This window comes from Ipomoea triloba, chromosome 9, assembly GCF_003576645.1.
Source record: "Ipomoea triloba cultivar NCNSP0323 chromosome 9, ASM357664v1".
NCBI lineage: Eukaryota > Viridiplantae > Streptophyta > Magnoliopsida > Solanales > Convolvulaceae > Ipomoea > Ipomoea triloba.
Window position 1 is genome coordinate 19467738 of NC_044924.1, and position 5540 is coordinate 19473277.

Sequence of the window (5540 nt, forward strand, 5' to 3'; positions counted from 1 at the left end):
TGCAATGAGATTATGATATAGGAGCGCAGCTATGGATTTTCCTTTAGGTGTTCTGCTTGGGGTTCATTTGGTTCAACCATTATTGTTGAATGAGTTATTGTGGATAAAGAAATCCATAGTTTAAGAAAAAAGATTAAATAAATTAATAAAAATTTAAATATTTAAAATATTATGTATTCCAAAGATATTAAAAGGTAGTTTCTCGCTTCAATTTGCTGGGTAATAGAGTAAAATAGAGTGATTCCGATTTTCAAAAAAAAAAAATTAGAGTGATTCCACTTCAATTTGTTGGGTTATTATTTGAGTACTCTCTTTTTCAACCAATCCACAAGTAGTTAATATAATTAGCTTCAAATTATTTTAAAAAAATTTTTCATAGTATTAATAAAATACTTGGTAACTAAATATATAACATTATTTGATACTATAACTTTGATATTTAATTACAAGATACTGTAAAAATAAGATAATGGACAATGTAATGAATATTAATTGATAAATTTGAATGTAAAGAATCTTTGCATGAGAGAAAATAAAGACAATATAACTAATGGAATTATTTCTCTTATTTAATTTAATTTTTTGATAATGAATAATTTTTTCTAATAAAGGTATTGTAGACTACGGACTACTTATTTTGAACTACGGACTACTAGCAGCTCGAGTTGAAGTTTTAAAAACGTCAGCAAACTCCACCAATGCGTGTATTTTAGATGGTTATGACGGTAAGCTCTCTATATTAACTATTGTCATGTTTTCTTTTGAAGCGCACCCACCATATATATACAAGTAAAATGTGCAAGAAATTAAACTAATTGCAATGCAATGAATTGTGTGTAGGTTACTACACATACAATGGTGTTTCATACAAAGCAAAAGCTCCACCAAGTGGTACTAGCTTGAAGAATTGCAGGAAATTAGCTAGAAAAGTGGTTGATTTCAGGGCACCCTGTAAGTATCAAAATTGCACATTCAATGGGGTGTGGAGTGGTGGAGGAGGGGCCGGAATGAAGAATGTCTACATTTCATCGTATTTCTATGATATAGCATCTCAGGTAAGTAAGAACCATTTTAAGTTTAGGGTGGTTTGAAAAGTAGGAAAATGAATTTTGAAAAATGTTTTCTAAAAAATTAGTCGTCTTTCCAGAAAATATTTTTCATTCTAGTGTTTGGTTGCATTCTAAAAAATTGGCTTGGTATGTTTGGTTCATGTTTTAGAAATGGGTAGAATTGTATAATTAAACATTTTAAATATTTTATTTATAATATAAAAATATTTAAAATAATATTATTATTTATCAAAAATTTATATATTTAAAAAAAAAAAAAAAAGAAACCACTGTGGTTTCCGGCAGAAACCATGTATTGATGATAGGAGGAAAATTACTTCCACCAAATTTTGTCGGACGTCATTTTCCGCCAAAATGCCTACATTTTTCTAGTCAACGAAAAATATTTTCCGTTAATTGAATTTTTCTATTGCATCAAACACTGAAAATCCGAAAAATATTTTTCTGAAGTCATTTTCCGGGTTTTCAAATGGACTCTTAGTAAATATGGTAAAGAATAAGATGTACAATACATTAAAATTGTTTGTATTTATAGGTTGGTATTGTTGACCCATCAACGACGCCCTCTAAAATAGTTAAGCCAAGCGCATACCTGGCTATGTTTGGCAGAGCTTATATAGGAGCTTATAGCTTATTTTAAGCTACTAATAAGCTATAAGCTCTGTTTGGTAATGTTCCTAAAATAAGCTAGTAGTTTAAAATAAGCTAGTAGCTTCCTAACTTTTTTTCCATCTTTAACCTTATTATTTTAAAGAAATGACATCATTTACGCATCTCAATTAAAACCTTTTTGGCTAAACCTCAAACTTTTTCTCTTCAATATGTTTGGTTGTAATTTTAATTTGACATTTGTGTTTGAACATTGATTTTTGTATGAACTAATCTTATGAATTATAAACATTTTGTTTTACTTTATATATTTTCAAATATATGTTCTTACTTTATATTTTATTAAAATATATTGATTTCACTATTTTGTATTTTAATATATAAACAAACCTATTTAAATTTAAAACTATTTAAATTGTATGAAGATGCCATTTTTTTGTCTTTTTACATTTATCAGCTTATCAGAAAGCTAATTTTACCAAACACTTTTAAGCATAACATCTAGCTTAACAACTCTTCAGATTTCAGCTTCAAACTTATAGCTTTTCAGTTTTCAGCTACTTTTCAGCTTTCAGCTACCTTTTCAGCTAGATTTGCCAAACATAGCCCTAGAAGCAGCAAAGGTAGTTTGTGCAACCAACTATAATGATATGAAGTCTACTTTTCCTAATGCAATAGAGGACTTTTATCCATACTATTGCTTGGATTTGGTATACCAATACATATTGCTCGTGGATGGATTTGGTAAGTTCGAACAATTTCTTGTTTTAGATAGGTACCCTACATATATTATTAAAATTTACTAATTTTATTGTCATGAAATGTATGTGAAACTTACAGGTGTACATCCTAGGAAGGAGATTACGGTGATAACTGAAGTTGAGTACAAAAACTACATGGTTGGAGCAGCTTGGCCCCTTGGTTGCGCCATTGACGTGATCTCATCGTCNTAATTGCAATGCAATGAATTGTGTGTAGGTTACTACACATACAATGGTGTTTCATACAAAGCAAAAGCTCCACCAAGTGGTACTAGCTTGAAGAATTGCAGGAAATTAGCTAGAAAAGTGGTTGATTTCAGGGCACCCTGTAAGTATCAAAATTGCACATTCAATGGGGTGTGGAGTGGTGGAGGAGGGGCCGGAATGAAGAATGTCTACATTTCATCGTATTTCTATGATATAGCATCTCAGGTAAGTAAGAACCATTTTAAGTTTAGGGTGGTTTGAAAAGTAGGAAAATGAATTTTGAAAAATGTTTTCTAAAAAATTAGTCGTCTTTCCAGAAAATATTTTTCATTCTAGTGTTTGGTTGCATTCTAAAAAATTGGCTTGGTATGTTTGGTTCATGTTTTAGAAATGGGTAGAATTGTATAATTAAACATTTTAAATATTTTATTTATAATATAAAAATATTTAAAATAATATTATTATTTATCAAAAATTTATATATTTAAAAAAAAAAAAAAAAGAAACCACTGTGGTTTCCGGCAGAAACCATGTATTGATGATAGGAGGAAAATTACTTCCACCAAATTTTGTCGGACGTCATTTTCCGCCAAAATGCCTACATTTTTCTAGTCAACGAAAAATATTTTCCGTTAATTGAATTTTTCTATTGCATCAAACACTGAAAATCCGAAAAATATTTTTCTGAAGTCATTTTCCGGGTTTTCAAATGGACTCTTAGTAAATATGGTAAAGAATAAGATGTACAATACATTAAAATTGTTTGTATTTATAGGTTGGTATTGTTGACCCATCAACGACGCCCTCTAAAATAGTTAAGCCAAGCGCATACCTGGCTATGTTTGGCAGAGCTTATATAGGAGCTTATAGCTTATTTTAAGCTACTAATAAGCTATAAGCTCTGTTTGGTAATGTTCCTAAAATAAGCTAGTAGTTTAAAATAAGCTAGTAGCTTCCTAACTTTTTTTCCATCTTTAACCTTATTATTTTAAAGAAATGACATCATTTACGCATCTCAATTAAAACCTTTTTGGCTAAACCTCAAACTTTTTCTCTTCAATATGTTTGGTTGTAATTTTAATTTGACATTTGTGTTTGAACATTGATTTTTGTATGAACTAATCTTATGAATTATAAACATTTTGTTTTACTTTATATATTTTCAAATATATGTTCTTACTTTATATTTTATTAAAATATATTGATTTCACTATTTTGTATTTTAATATATAAACAAACCTATTTAAATTTAAAACTATTTAAATTGTATGAAGATGCCATTTTTTTGTCTTTTTACATTTATCAGCTTATCAGAAAGCTAATTTTACCAAACACTTTTAAGCATAACATCTAGCTTAACAACTCTTCAGATTTCAGCTTCAAACTTATAGCTTTTCAGTTTTCAGCTACTTTTCAGCTTTCAGCTACCTTTTCAGCTAGATTTGCCAAACATAGCCCTAGAAGCAGCAAAGGTAGTTTGTGCAACCAACTATAATGATATGAAGTCTACTTTTCCTAATGCAATAGAGGACTTTTATCCATACTATTGCTTGGATTTGGTATACCAATACATATTGCTCGTGGATGGATTTGGTAAGTTCGAACAATTTCTTGTTTTAGATAGGTACCCTACATATATTATTAAAATTTACTAATTTTATTGTCATGAAATGTATGTGAAACTTACAGGTGTACATCCTAGGAAGGAGATTACGGTGATAACTGAAGTTGAGTACAAAAACTACATGGTTGGAGCAGCTTGGCCCCTTGGTTGCGCCATAAACTACATGGTTGGAGCAGCTTGGCCCCTTGGTTGCGCCATTGACGTGATGGTTGGAGCAGCTTGGCCCCTTGGTTGCGCCATTGACGTGATCTCATCGTCAGCTAATAAATTGTTATCCGCCATTGACGTGATCTCATCGTCAGCTAATAAATTGTTATCAAAATATTAAGTTATCTCATCGTCAGCTAATAAATTGTTATCAAAATATTAAGTTAATGTTCTTGATTTAATAATGCTTTAATTTTGGTTTTATGCCACAGTGGCCTGCAAGCTCATATAATAATCATGTTTACCGTTGCCAATATCAATAAATGTTTATCACGTCAGGCCACCTTATTGGGTGCACATATATTTATTTGGCATGTGAGCTTGGAAAAAATAACGACTGATATTTTAAAGATAACGACTATAACAATTATTTCGTGATAATATATGTTATTGTTTTAAAAATAATTTTATCAATATTTGTGTAAGTATTAAAGCGGTGTTGTCCTTCAAAATTGATACAAATATCTTAATATTTGATCCGTAGATTAAAATTTATACTAGCTCACAATATTTAGAAATTGATCGATATGGTTGGAGATAAGAGAATATTGAAAGTGCTGACCGACTTGACCTAAGCGAAAAGACCGAGCAAAGGCTTAGCTTGCAGTAGTGTTCGCCCGCCTTAAGATCCGCCCCGACCTTCTTATTAGGTCGTGATGAACTACCTGACCTTCTCCACTTGCAAAGCTAAGCCTTATTCCTTTAGTTCAACCCAATCCTAGTAGAAACAAAGGCAACAGGAACCTTAGCACACGTGGGGAATCAACAGAGCCTCCGACCTCCCCCTATGCATGGGTCACACGTGTCGCACATGCTGAGCTTTCGGCATGTGCTCCCTTTCCACCCCCAATAAATACTGCATTAAATGCTAGGGAGGGGAACTTTTGGCGTCTTAACTTATCATACCATAGCTCGAGAGTCTCTGACCTCACGTTATTACCCAGGCTTAAACTTAAACCAACAAGAAGACTATTAAATGAACGCATCTACGATCTGAAATCATGAATTTGTACGTATTTGGGGAATCACGACATATTTACTACATTTTGGTGCTATCTGTGG

The 5540-nt window shown here is 31.4% G+C and overlaps 1 long non-coding RNA gene across 1 annotated transcript; it reads left to right on the forward strand.

Moving 5' to 3' along the window:
• The first annotated feature begins 2328 nt into the window (after positions 1–2328).
• Positions 2329–2628, forward strand: LOC116028355. The gene is made up of 2 exons (XR_004100134.1): positions 2329–2423; positions 2520–2628. It is a non-coding gene; the product is annotated as an uncharacterized LOC116028355 (long non-coding RNA).
• Positions 2629–5540: the final 2912 nt, after the last annotated feature.